This window comes from Coffea arabica, chromosome 4e, assembly GCF_036785885.1.
Source record: "Coffea arabica cultivar ET-39 chromosome 4e, Coffea Arabica ET-39 HiFi, whole genome shotgun sequence".
Taxonomy (NCBI): Eukaryota; Viridiplantae; Streptophyta; class Magnoliopsida; order Gentianales; family Rubiaceae; genus Coffea; species Coffea arabica.
Genome location: NC_092317.1, coordinates 41,574,873 through 41,588,884, shown reverse-complemented (window position 1 = coordinate 41,588,884; position 14,012 = coordinate 41,574,873). Strand labels below are relative to the sequence as shown.

The 14,012-nt window shown below is 34.2% G+C and overlaps 1 long non-coding RNA gene across 2 annotated transcripts; it reads left to right on the top strand.

The window, feature by feature from the left end:
* The first annotated feature begins 361 nt into the window (after positions 1-361).
* On the top strand, positions 362-2,373 carry LOC140005788 (uncharacterized). Of its 2 annotated transcripts, none has more exons than XR_011813358.1 (5): positions 362-526; positions 639-717; positions 1,708-1,896; positions 1,976-2,034; positions 2,133-2,373. It is a non-coding gene; the product is annotated as an uncharacterized lncRNA (long non-coding RNA). The 2 variants fall into 2 exon arrangements; XR_011813359.1 differs by having other exon boundaries at positions 633-717.
* Positions 2,374-14,012: the final 11,639 nt, after the last annotated feature.

The following is a 14,012-nucleotide window of genomic DNA, read 5'->3' as shown; positions in this document are numbered from 1 at the left end:
GAGCTGCTTGCGAATAGTTCGCGAGCAGCTCGTTCAAATGATCGATTCGAGTTCAGTAGAATCGAACTCGAATCGAGCTCAAACTATTCGAATATTGAAACGAATCGAATTCGAGCCTAAAAATGTTATGCTCGATAAGCTCGCGAGCTTTTCGAGCTTAGGGTATATTTAAATATATATAATTTTATATTTATAAAATTACTTAAATATATAAAGTTGTAAGTTTAATTACATGTTGTATCTATTAAAATTCAAAATATAATAGGGGTATCATTGTCTTTCTAGATAATTCTTAAAAAAAAAGAAATTCAAATATTAAAGTGTAATTAGGTCAAAACTTCAAGCAACTTCAGAATCTTCGTCCGCCGTCTTCTTGAAGAGCTTCCTCACCTCAGTTCTATTCCCTAATCCCAATTTCTCACCTCAATCCCTAATCCCAATTCCAAATCAAACCCATTTGGATTTCTAATTCCAGCTAGCGGAAGGTGGATCTTGAAGCAGATGCTGAGGTGCAGGCGTGCAGAAGGTAAGATGTAATCCTTTTTGTGCTTTGTGGCTTCGGATACTTTTCATTCTTTTGTTTATGAGCTCCTCCAGTTCTATTCCAGAATAAATATCTACTTGTGATTAAGCTGCAGGCAATGCTCTCGGCTTTCCTAACTGGTACCCTGTCCGCTTCAAACCGATCAATATTTAGCTCAAGAAGAAGCTAATCAGGTAATTTGCATTTTTTTTTATTTGTGATTTTGTGATATTTTCCCATGAAGAATTAGTTAGTCTTGATGACCAAGATCCTAAGAAATAGCTACTGTAGTTTATATTGTATTGTTCTGTTTCTTAAAGACCATACCTTTAGGAATTTCTACTTTTCTTGTGTTGAAAAGGGTGTGCGCGCAAGCGCGCATGTTTTTTTTTTTTTTTTGTTGGATGAAATTCTTGGGAAAGACAAGAATAGAGACTGATTGTAGACTTAGGCCAATATTTAGCTCTGATAAATCCCTCTATCTTTTTCTTCGGTTTTTATTCGGTGGGATGTGAAATTTTGGATTTTTAGGTGAAAGGTTGGACTGTTGGAGTTTATGGACTGAAAATTGGCAGCCCTTTTGAGTATTCCTACTTATTTGGGTGACATTAACATTATTCTAGAACTTCATGTAATTGTTTCTTAAAAAAGGAACAGGTGTTTTTTTTTTGTGTAGAATCTAAGCCCATTTGGCCCTGGAAGGATTGTGTAGAAATCCAATCCTTGAGAGCATTTTGAACATGATTTCATGACATTTGAATTTCTAGCTTAAAAGAGAGAATAAACTAAGAAAAATGCACATAGCTACATTGGAGGTGATCTTGTATAAGTTCCAGGTATTCTAGAACATAACTCATTTCAAAGGCTGATTTAACTGTTCCAATAGTTTCAGTGGAGTGCCAGCCATTGGAGCTTAATTGAAAGCATTTAATCATGGTGTTACAACTGCAGAGGTAGTTGGCATAGATTGAGTTAGATCAGAGACATTTAGTTACTCAAAGCCTTTTACAGACGGATTTAAGTCTCTTTAATATTCATGCTTTTTGATCCTCACTGCCCCACCAGATTCTTCCTGCTGTGTCTCTACGGTAGTAATTGCATTCTGCTACATAATTAATTAATCTTTATCCTTTTCTTCACTCTTTTCTTATTGAGTTGTCATTGCCTTTGGCTTCTGCTTTTAGTGATCATTTTAGTGCCAGAAGTCAAAGGCAATAATACTCACCAGGTGCAGGAGAAGGATGCTACCAGAAAGATGACAGACAGACACACACACAGAGATATAGAGAGACAGAGAGAGAACGTAGGAAATGCTTATGTGTGCCGGAGATTGGTGTCGAAACCTTCATGGAGTGAAAAAAAGATAAAAATAAGTTAAATTCAAATTCATGTGATTGATACAAAATTAGTTTATTACTTATTGTTATTCTTATTATTATTATTATTTTGCAGAAAGTGAAGGCAGCAAAAGAGATTCTACTTCCCATAAAATGAATGTGATAATTGGAAAGGTATATTGTTTGTATTTAACATTTCGATTCTTCTTCAAATATCTTATTTTAGATTTTATCACTACTATTTAATTACCTAAATTATTTATTTTATGTAGGGCCTGGAGTTGAAAATTTGGAATCCATAAGCAAAAGCTGGAAAAGATTATTGTGGAATGGACAACATGCTACTGTCTTTAATTGCAGAATTTGTTTCACATTTTTAATTTGAATGTTGACACTATCTTTGTATTTCCTGTTTGTGTGACTTGGTGGATGTTGGTTGTGTGACTTATCTCTGAATTTGGATGTTAGATTTGATGTTAAAATACGGATGAATTTGAATATTGGTTGGCATAATGGCTGAAAAGTGTTGACAATTTGATGCTTTAGACTTTAAATTGGTACTTAAAATTGGTTTGTCTCAAACCAGTTTATCATATAGATGAGTTTGGATTTTGAAATTTTTGATTTTGTAAATTTCTGTGGGAATGCTTGAATTTTCGAATGCAAATGACAGATGAAAAGACTGAATGAAAGAGCAAATTTTGCTTGCTAAGAATAGCAGATTGTTTGATTCAGTTTAGACTTTTATAAAAGAGTACAGTATTTAATCGAGCTCGAATTCGAACTCGAGCCCGAGTTCGAATTCGGGCTCGAACACATATTCGAGCAATTTCGAGCACGAGCTCGAGCCTCACGATTTTCTTACGAATCGAATTCGAGCATGTAAAATTGATATTCGTCGATCTCGAGCTTTAGACACTTTGTCGAACTCGAACTCGATCAATCTTCTATTCGAGCTCGATTCGATTCGTTGACACCCCTATTCTAACCTACCCTCAAGATTAGACTAAGTATGTTTATTTATCTATCTAGTGTATAACTGTACATCTCTTCTCAGTTCAATACAAACCGTAAGAGCATGTCTATAGTGGCTAAGTATAAACACATAATTAAAATCAAAATAGATAAATCATAGCAAAAAGTAAGAAATTAAACTAGAAAAATTAATCAAATTCCTTCATAAAAATCCTAACCTTAGAAACAATTTAGTTCAACATGATTTGGAAATTAAAACCATGAATTCAAAGAGTTGCTACAAAAATAAGAAAAAGAGTAAGAAAACTTCTCAATTGTTTGCTCCAATCTTCTCCTTCTGTGTTCCTTGATTCACCTCCGGTGATCTTGATCTCTCAAGAATAAACTATGAAAAGATATTAAATTAGGCTAGACTAATATTTTTCACCCCTAAAAATGTCCTAGATAGCCCCCATATATAGTTTCTTAAAGTAGTATCGAAAATGGGGTAGGATTGGGCTTATCGGAGTTAAAAAATGACAATTTCGCACATTTTTCCGATGACCACTGGTGCAACCATCGACCTAAACACCAACGCGACCATCGACCTAAATACCAACGCCTATGTTTCATCAGATGACTTGACAAGAAGAATTCCGGCGTGAACATCAATGCAAGCCATTAAAAATCTATGAACGGATCGTTTCAGATTCACGTGCAGATCCCTCAAATCTCCATCAACGAGGCTGAATCAGCTCTTACTCAAAACACGAAAGTTGTAACTCTTTGAATTAACTTTTCAACACCAAAAATCATGTCATTTAGAGATCTGGACGTTGTGATATGTCCAAAATACTGAGAACTGGTCAAAACAATATCGCAGCACAACTAAGAATGGCAATGGGGATGGGTGCCCGCGGGGGTACAAATGGGGGGGGCAATGAGGCGGGGCCGGGTGGAGGCAAAATATTTCCTTGCGTCTTAAAACTGGGTAGGGGGTGGTGCAACATACATCCACTCTATCCCCGGCCAGTCCCCCGCATACAATAAATATATATATAATATAACCCTAAATTTCCTAAAGTTGCACCCTTACTTACAAGTACAACGCTGGTCAGTGCCAACGGCTGCACCGCCGCAACTATTGAAAGAAATTTCTTAGACTATTGTTGATTTGTTTCCAACACCCCCTCCTCTCCAAGACTACGCTATCCAATTCCAACCTGTTTTGCTCCTAACCTTTTTTTTTTTATTTCAATTGGTTCCCTTCCTCCGCACTTCAACTTTCGCTTTAGTTTTTATTTTTTCATTTTTTTTCTTTTCTCCTCACTCGAGCCCAACCTGCAGCTCGAATTTTGGCCATTCTGTTCTTACAGTCTCCAAATTGGCTCCTTGCTATTCATCTGCCGCTAATCTCAATTGGGTACGTTCTAATTTTTTCAAAGTTGCTATTTTACTTATAGTGCATCTTCCTATCTTCCCAAATTTGGTATAGAATCCATAGTTAGAGAATTCACATATGGAAGAAGTTTAACACAGGCAGCAATAGGAGGCTATTTCACCTTCTTTTTCCAAACATTGACCTTCCAACAAAAGCCACTGTAGATTTGGTTTTCACTAATATATGCACTTTGAAAGTGAGACTTGGATATTGTTGCTTTTTAGAAGAATGAAGTTTGTAAAACAGCAGGAAAGTGATGAGTTGACTACTAATTACTTATTTTTGTTCAATTCTTTCATAACTTCTAGTATTGATCCATAGGCATGTGTGTTTTTCTGCTGCAGACAGTGGTTATGTTTGGGTAAAGACTGAAGTATGTACGGAGAGTATCTCCACTAAGCTTTCTTATTGAGCCAGTGGTATTTGCACAAAAGTCTTCTCTTGAAACTCTAATATCTGGTTCCAATCTGGTAACCTCACAGTTTCTATTTTGATTTGTGAAGAGGTGATTTCTGGTTTGGTGAGCTGTGCTGATAAGTTGGGGACTTCTTCCTAAGCGGAGCACAGCTACCTCAAGAGTCACCTGCTAAGATTACAAGAGACGGGGCTGTGTCCCCCGATTCTCCTTCGACGATCTAGTCAGTTTAGATGAGAGTCAAAGTGGAGGGAGCTACTATAGAAAGTGGTTCTTACAGAATATTCCATCGGTCCTTTTCTGAGTGAGAGGTTCTGATATTTATATGAGACAACTTGGAGGGAAGGATAGTGGAGTCTAAGCTCCCAAAATCTGACTAAGACAGAGCGTATCAGCTTGATTTGATAAGCCTGTGCAGTGGATAGGTCCCGTCATATGTCACGTTCATCCTGCAGGTGTCAGGATCTTGGACAGGACCTCGTTTGTCGTGTCAAACATAGTGCCAAATCTAGAGGACAGTAAATGTAGGAGTCACCTCGGTTATCCGTATGCAGTGAGTAGCCGAGGTGACTAGAACGGATAGGGGCCGTCCCAAGAGGTGAGGAGATCATCTAGGTACGGCTGAGCCGATGTGACCATTATAAACATCCGTAGGTAGGAAGGAGGGCCGGCTCGGCTGCCGAGCCTGGATGACCATTCTCAATTTGTATGTGTCTAAATAAGGGTATGAGGTTCTCTTCATTACATACGTGCAATCCACATGGTTTAGTAGAGTAGTTAAAGAAAATATGCTCACATGATTAGGCCTGTGTGAAATGCTCAATTCAAATTAGAAAGTAAAGTTAATGTTTTCTTCTGAATTAATATTCTTCTAATAGTTTAAACCTGTAAATGATTTGACAACTAAATAGGGTATTAGAGAAGGTAGAGATCCCGAAACATTTTTTTTATCATAAGCGATACACTTGCTATATCTATGATTGACATGTGAGATTATAAGTGGGAGTATAGTGGAAATATATCAAGACTTTAAATCTTGAGTCTTCTTCCATGTGTCATTGATTGAGAGCAGGATTTCATATATCAAGACTTTCTACGTATAAAATTGGGTATATGTGTTTATTTCTGTCCATTTCATGATATGATAGCTGAGAACAGGGTTGCTCTTGACAACAGGGCCAGAATTTCTTAAAGTGTCAAGTCTCGCAGATAACCAATCGTAGTTCTTCTTTGCTAGTACTAATCTCAAGCATCAGGATTTTGATACTTGCATTTTGAGTTTCTGTTTCCTCTCCCCACATTTTTAGTCTCTCTATGCTAGTTATGCAATTTTACGTACTACAAAAAAAAAACAAATTTTTATCCAAGTTTGCTGTATTATATGATTTATTTTGAAATTCATCATTGTGAGCAGTCTATTTATTGTGCCATTTTCTTTCTTGCCTTCGTAGAATTCTTATTACAATGAATCAGTCTGAAAATCTAATTACATCTGAACAACGGGATAATTCACCAACTTCACAATCAATGAATGTTGAATCAATTGACTTGACAGATGCAGTAGAAGAAGATGAATATGAAATTGAAGGAGGAAAAAGAAAATTAATATAAAAAATTTAGGCACATTTTGATAGAGAGAAAGGTGAAGAATGCATTTTTTATGGTGTGTGCAAGTATTGTAAAAAAAATACAAGATAGGTAGCACTCATGAGACGAGTACTTTGCTTGATCATTACAAAAGGTGTGCTAAAAAGCCTATACAAGATATTATGCAAATGTTACTTTGAAGTAGTAGTAAAAAAATGATGGCAAACAAGAACTGCACAATTATGTGTTCGATCAACAGCAGTCACGCCATGAGCTTGCATTTGCAGTTATATTGCATGAGTATTCATTATCTATTGTGGATCATATAGGCTTTCAAAAATTTGTTAAGAGTTTGCAGCCATGTTTTAAACTTGTTTTAAGAAATACAATTAAAGAAGATATTTGAAGATCTATGAATTGCAAAGATTGAAAAATTGTAATAATTTGGAGAAACTTGGAAGTAAGATAGTAATTACAACCAATATGTGGACTTCTAGCAATACAAAGAGAGGCTTCATGGCTATCACTGCACATTATTTTGATGATTCTTAGATCTTACGAAGTCAAATTTTGAAGTATGTTTTCAAAAGTTAAAAACTTGAATTATGTTAATTGCTTGTTATACATGAGCAACTTATTTTTTTCTTGTATTTAGGTTTTTCTATGTTCCTGCTCCACATACTAAAGAAGTGTTAAGTGATATGTTTCTTAGTTCATTGATGGATTGGAATATTGATCATAAGATATCTACAATTACCTTAGATAACTGTTTCACCAATGATGGTATGATTAATTGTTTGTTGGAAAAGTTGAATGTGAATGATTTGTTGATAAATGGTCTAGTGCTTCAAATGCGTTGTGCTGCCCATATCTTAAATTTGATTATCAAAGATGGTTTAGAAATGATATCGGGTGCTACTGAAAGAATCCATGATAGTGTAGTGTATTAGATTGCTTCTGTTGTTAGAATTGAAAATTTTGAAGAAGCGGCTCGCCAATTGTCCATTTCTTCTACTCAAAAGTTATGTTTGGATTGTAAAATCCGTTGAAATTCGACTTTTCTAAGTTACAAACAGCTGCAATTTACAAAGCCATATTTCCACGGGTTAAAGTGCATGAGAAACACTACACTAGTTTGCCAATGATGATGATTGGGTAGTTTGTAATGCCATTTGTGAGAAATTAAAATTATTTTACCAAGTCACTGAAACGTTCTCCGGTACTCGATATTCTACATCAAATAAATTTTTTGCAAAAGTTTGTAACATTAAGGTATCATTGGTTCAATGGATGAAAAGTTCAAATTGTTTAATTAGATTAATGGAAGAAAAGATGATGGCAAAATACCAAAAATATTGGGAAGATTGTAATGTGATACTTGGCATTACTGCAGTTTTGGATCCTAGATACAAAATGAAGTTGATTGAGTATTATTTTCCTATCATTTATGGTGATGAATTATTCATGAAAATTGAAACAATTTGTCAAAATTGTTATTCTTTGTTGCATGATTATCAATATCGATCTAGTTTGGACGGAAATAGAGTTGATAGTCAGTGCATGGCTTCACATAGTGAGCATGTTAGTGGGAGTCATGATAAGAATGAAGTTGAAACGGATCATCTTTCTGATTTTGATAAGTTTGTAGCTTCTAACTTTACTGCTGTTACTTCTAAGCCGGAATTGGATTTTTATCTTGAGGAAAATGTGTTACCAAGAGTTTCGAGTTTTGACATACTTGGTTGGTGGAAAACATATGGGGTTAAATACCCCACTTTACAAAAAAAATGACTAAGGATATTCTAGTTGTACCCGTCTCAAGTGTGGCATCTGAATCTACATTTAGTACTTGTGGAAGAATAATTAGTCCTCATCGATGTAAACTTCACCCCAATACTTTGGAAGCATTGATGTGTACTCGTACTTGGCTCTAGCATGAAATAAATGGTATACAAAAGATTTAACTTCTACTTTTAAATTTATACAATTTTTTTTTTTGCATTTCTTTATTTAATAAATCTGTGGCTATTTTTTTTTATTTTGGTGCAACTACTTGCTCTACTTCGAAAGGGATATCATGTAATACATTGTTTGATGAAGAAGATGATGTTGATTGTGTTACTGAATAAGTATTAAAGAAATTTGATTCATCTAAATTGATTTTCTCCAATTGTTTGTTATACACTATAGCCTGGTGACAAGTTTCTTCTTTTATTTTAGCATCAAATGTCAGGGTTGCTTTATCAAGTGAGTTATCACATCTCGAAATTGATGAAAAACAAATGTTCTGAAGTTGTTGAGTTATGTTAATGAAAAAAAAAGCTGGACTTATTGTTGAGTGTTTTTAGTTTGTTGAATATGAGAAATCAACTTGACTGAGTTTGTTGAATACGGGAATATAACTTGACTTGTTGTACTTTATTTCCACCTTGACAGCCTTTTAATCTTATTTAACGTTATTTACAATTGTATTATTGTAAGTAAACATTTATGATAAATTGATTTCTTCCCTCATGGGGAAAACGGGGCTGGGGCGGGGCTGGGGTTGGGAGGCAAGGGTCGGGGGACGGGGGAAGTTAATTGACAATGAGGCGGGGAGGTGGGGGAAGGCCCGCCCCATTGCCACCCTTGAGCATACCTATACTTCAATAACTTGGACTTTTTGGCTATGAAGTAAGAACCGGACTTTAATGTCTCATAAGAATTGTAGAACATTCTCTTAGTTTCAAAATAAATTGAGAATCATTTCAATTCGATTTTGGTAGATCAAGTTATCTCAAAAACGCTGAAATATGTCAATCCTACCAGCCCTCTTACTGTTCATGTTTTGTTATTTTATTGTTTTTTCGCGCCACGTTTTTTATTGATTTCTCTCCAATTGAGCTTTTCACCTATTAGAACACTATAACAGTAAAATTAAATAGCTTCCATTCAAAACAAAATTCAAACAATATAGTTAACTAGCGACTTATGCACATAAATGCACTACATTTTATACCTTATCAAACTTCCCCACACTTAGTCTGTGCTTGTCCTCAACCACAAGAATAAACCTATTAACTACAAACAATAGCTATATTTAAGACTATTATTATTAAAGCAACCATAATAAACAAGTGTCAATAATGAAAACCAAAGGGATATTTCTTTGATTAACTTTTAATAGCATAGACCCTTTCAACTCCGACTAACCAACTTAGGTATATAAAATACTTAACAAGCATTTCCTAGGAAAATAGACCAACCATTAATCCAAATCTCAAACATATAATCCTAGAAATCCACAACCTATTATTATAATCCACATCTTTGTTTCTTTTTTTCCATTATTTTTCTCTTTCTTTTCACTAATACCCCCATACTTAAGCTTTCTTCTCATTTTAACAAGAGGAATGTACTTACTTCTTAGCCATGTAAGTCTTTTGATGCGAACTTCAACATCTCCTAAATGAAAGAACCCGGTTATTCAACTTTTCACTACTAAAGAATTACATACTCATAACTATCGCCACTTTTTGATGCGAAAGTCAACACTTTTTGGTGAAAACCTCCGGTTACTAGACAACGACAACCAACAAAGTATAGTTCAATTAAACAATAAGCATATAAGCACAAATAATAACACAAAAGTTTGTTTCATATCCCAATAATATGGAGAACTAAGATTAATAATTAGGCCAAATTCACAAGAAAAATATTTACAATATCTAGAAAAATTAGCCAAAAATTGAAAAAGTTTCAAAATATCAAAAATTCACCAAAGAAGCACACTAAAACAACATCATTTAACACTTAACACATTCACACAAATAAATTTTAACAATAATAATACTTTAAATATAAGCCATTGGACATCAAAAAAATCAACCACAAGAACAAAAATTTAAAAATTTTAACAAAAAATTTCACTTAACTCTTTCACCTGTCCTCCACACTTAAGACACTATTGTTCTCAATGTTGGAGATAAAATAAAGAAATAATAACAAAAAAAGAATTGAAAGTGAGACTCCCCTGATAATAAATTAATTCCATTGACCAAGCAGAGTGGGATGAAAGTTGCTAATTATCATCCAATAGTCAAGTTCAGGAACCTATCCTACCAATCTAAAAGAAACAAAAGAACACCATAAATAGGGGTTAAATACACCATCAAATATCCCAAACTTGAAAGCAATAAAATCCTAAGGAAATAAATACCACCATTAATCCCAAAAATAAGAAAAATATTAAATGAAATTAAAAAAAGTCAGGTTGCCTCCCGATAAGTTCTAAATTTTATGTTTTCAACCGGACAATTCTAGATGGAATCATAGATGATGAAATGGCTCAGATGATTTCACATTCTCTAATTTATGTGCCCACAATACTTCATAACTGTTCACATCAACATTGCACTTCTGGACTGCCGAAGAAGAATATTAGCGACGATCATGTAAAGGCATACAACCTATATCCTACTCTAAAACATATTTTTACCATACAACTCGTCAGGAGCAGCAATATAGGAACAAGATTCCTCATACGAAGGGTACTTTAAGGGTTCAAAAACATTAAATTCTTCTTTCTCTTTATCAACCCTTAATTTTTCTTCAAGTAAATTTATATTAGCTCCTCCCGTAGCTAAGAACCTTCTACCTAGGATACTAGGCATAGAAATATCTTCTTCTATATCAAGAATAATAAAATCAGCAAGAAAATAAAACTTACCAACTTTAACCAATAGATCTTCTACAATACCCATTGGATAACGTACTGAATGATCAACTAATTGCAGAATCACTTGAGTTGGCACTAAATTGGCAAGCTTCAATTTCCTGAAAAATGATAAGGGCATCAAATTAACACTAGATCCAAAGTCACATAAATATTTCTCAACAAGAATATATTCAAATTGACAGGGTACAGTAAAACTCGCTGGATCTTCATCTTAATTAGAAGACAATTTTGAAATACTACACTGTACTGCATTCCTCAGTAAGAGACACCTTTGCAAAGTCTTTTAACTTTTTTTTCATTAGACACTATCTCTTTTAAGAACTTTGCATAAGCATGGATATTTGCCAAAATTTCAGAAAAAGGCATATTGACTTGTGACTTCGTAAGCATAGCCACGAACTTCTAATACAGCATATCAGTTGCTTTCTTCTTAAGCTTTTGCGGGAAGGGAATGGCAGCATGTATACTTTAACTTGAAGCAATTTTATTGGGGTATTATCATTTCTAGCATCGCACCTGAGTTAGATCCATTTTCTCTATTTTTTTCTTGTCCTTCCTCATTTAATATCTCCTCTTGTTTCTTTGCTTTATTTTTGGATCTTTGCACCGGTTCATCCAGCACTTTCCCTATTTTTTTTGAAGTGTAACTGCCATTGTAGCTTTGTTGGGGTTCATTTCAGTAGTGTTTGGCAGTTTACCTTAACCCTTCTCAGCCATTGCCCTTGCTAGTTGGCTAACCTATTTCTCGAGACTTTGAATGGATACCTATTGGGATTGGATCATTTGATTCATCTTTTACATATATTGAAAATCATCTTTTCCATATTAAGCCTCTTCTCTTGGACTGTTTGAGGAGGATACTGTGATTTTTGCTGCTAGCCTTGAAATCTCAATGGCCCATAGGTTGCTCCATCCATGATAAATTAGGGTGATTATGCCACCCTGAATTATAAGTGTTTGAGAAGGGATCATTCCTTTGCTGCATCTTTTGACCTTCATAGGCTCTAGCAAAATTCATATCTTCCACCATAGTTGAGGGTTCTCTATTATAACGGCCCGCAGTGGAATGCCCATACATATTGCAATTTGTACAAGACTTTGATTGCTGAGTTTTCCGGGTGAGTAACGACTGCATTTGTAACGATTGTTGAGTTTCACATAAATGCACTACATTTTATACCCTATCAAAGCTATTGGAAGAAAAAATTGTTATAGCAATTTTGTCTCCACTAATATGAAGAACAGAGTGTGGAGAAGAAAATCTTAGGAGCATATGGATCATCTAGATGTATCGGAGATAATTGAAAAGGTGAAAACCCTCAAAGAAAACAAAAAGCGCCTTCAAAATAGAGGCTAACATGGTAGGCCATAAATGCTAGCAGCCTCCAAGAAATTTATCATCTTCAAATCACCCAAACCTTATAAAATTGAAACTCTGTAAGCTGCAGATTGAGATCTCAAGTCGATCTGTGAGATCTCAGGTTTTAGATCGCACTTCGACTTGGGGGCTGATTGAAAGAAGTAAGTATAAAAATGGCAGGTGGTAGTTACTCAGGGAGTGAATTGACACGTGTATCCTAAGTGTCAAAGGCTAACGTGGAAATGCACCTTAAAATGTGAAGCCAAATGCTGGAGTGGAAGGACGAAGACACCTCACCTGAGACCTTAGGGTCTGTTTGGTTCATAGGATGACACAAGATTGAATTAATTATCTTGTGTCATCCCATGTTTGATTGTATTTTATACATGGGATAACACACATGCTACCTAACTGAATTATTCTCCTATTCATGGGATAAAATAATCCCATGGGAGGTGGTATTAGTCATCTCGGAATGACTAATAGATAGGATAATAAAATTTGAGACTAATTTATTCTTACAAAAAATATAAATTTATACTCTTATAATTATATAACCCTACTCCCACACGATAATATAATATGAATGGGCTAATTTGCCCTTACTAATTAATTTTAAAGTTTTTTTGACTAATTTGTTCCTACTACCAACATAACAATATTTGGACTAGTTTGCCCTTATGAATGATTCAAATTCATACTGATTATTATATAACCATATTCTCACATAATAATATGATAATAAATGACTAATTAGCCTTTATTCATTATTTTAAAAATTTTGACTTATCCCTATTAATTAATTTAAATTTTTTGACTAATTTGCCATGCTAACATCATAATAGAAGGATTATATTGCCATTGGACTAAATTACCCTTACTAAAATTATTTTATAAATCAAATTCTATAAAAAATACACAATCTTATCAATTATGCTTTGTGAATGAGAACTTCAACATATTCAAACCCAGTCCAAAGAAAAAAAAAACTGTATTAGCTTGAGTTTGGCTCATTTAAAGCTCTTAAATGAGTTAGATTTTATCAATTTAACCCTAATTTAGCCAAAACTTAGCCTATTATTTAATTGAATTTCAAATTTAGGTTCCAAAACTTGGTCAAAATCTATTTTTAAGGTTCCAAATGGGTTGAGTCTGAGTGAATGCGAAGTTTTATATATCAAAACTCTTAATTTACTTTATAATTCTAAATTTCAAACTACATATAAATATTAAATTTTTTATTAATATTTTATAAAATATTAAATTATTTTATTAAAAAGAATTTACAAATTAAGGGGTGCTTTAGTCATTAAAATAGTAATCATATCTTATCCAATTTCCAAACAAACATAGGATATAATTATTTTTCAACATATCCTATCTAATGCAGAACCAACCAAACACTAGATAACTTGGACTATTTATCCAGGGATGACTCAACCCAAAATTAATAATCTGAAAATGAGTCATTCCATCTCATCTAATCCGTAAACCTAACGGACTCTTAATGTCTCAGGTTGCAACTATGCATGTAGCACTGTAGCTACAATGTCTGCCTGACCCACTATGCAAATATAGTGATAAATACCAACCTGCAGTCAAAGAGGTTCTTTTCCCTTGATAATTTTTCATGAACTACGTATTCTCTTCTTTCTCACACTACGTAGTGACCATTAGA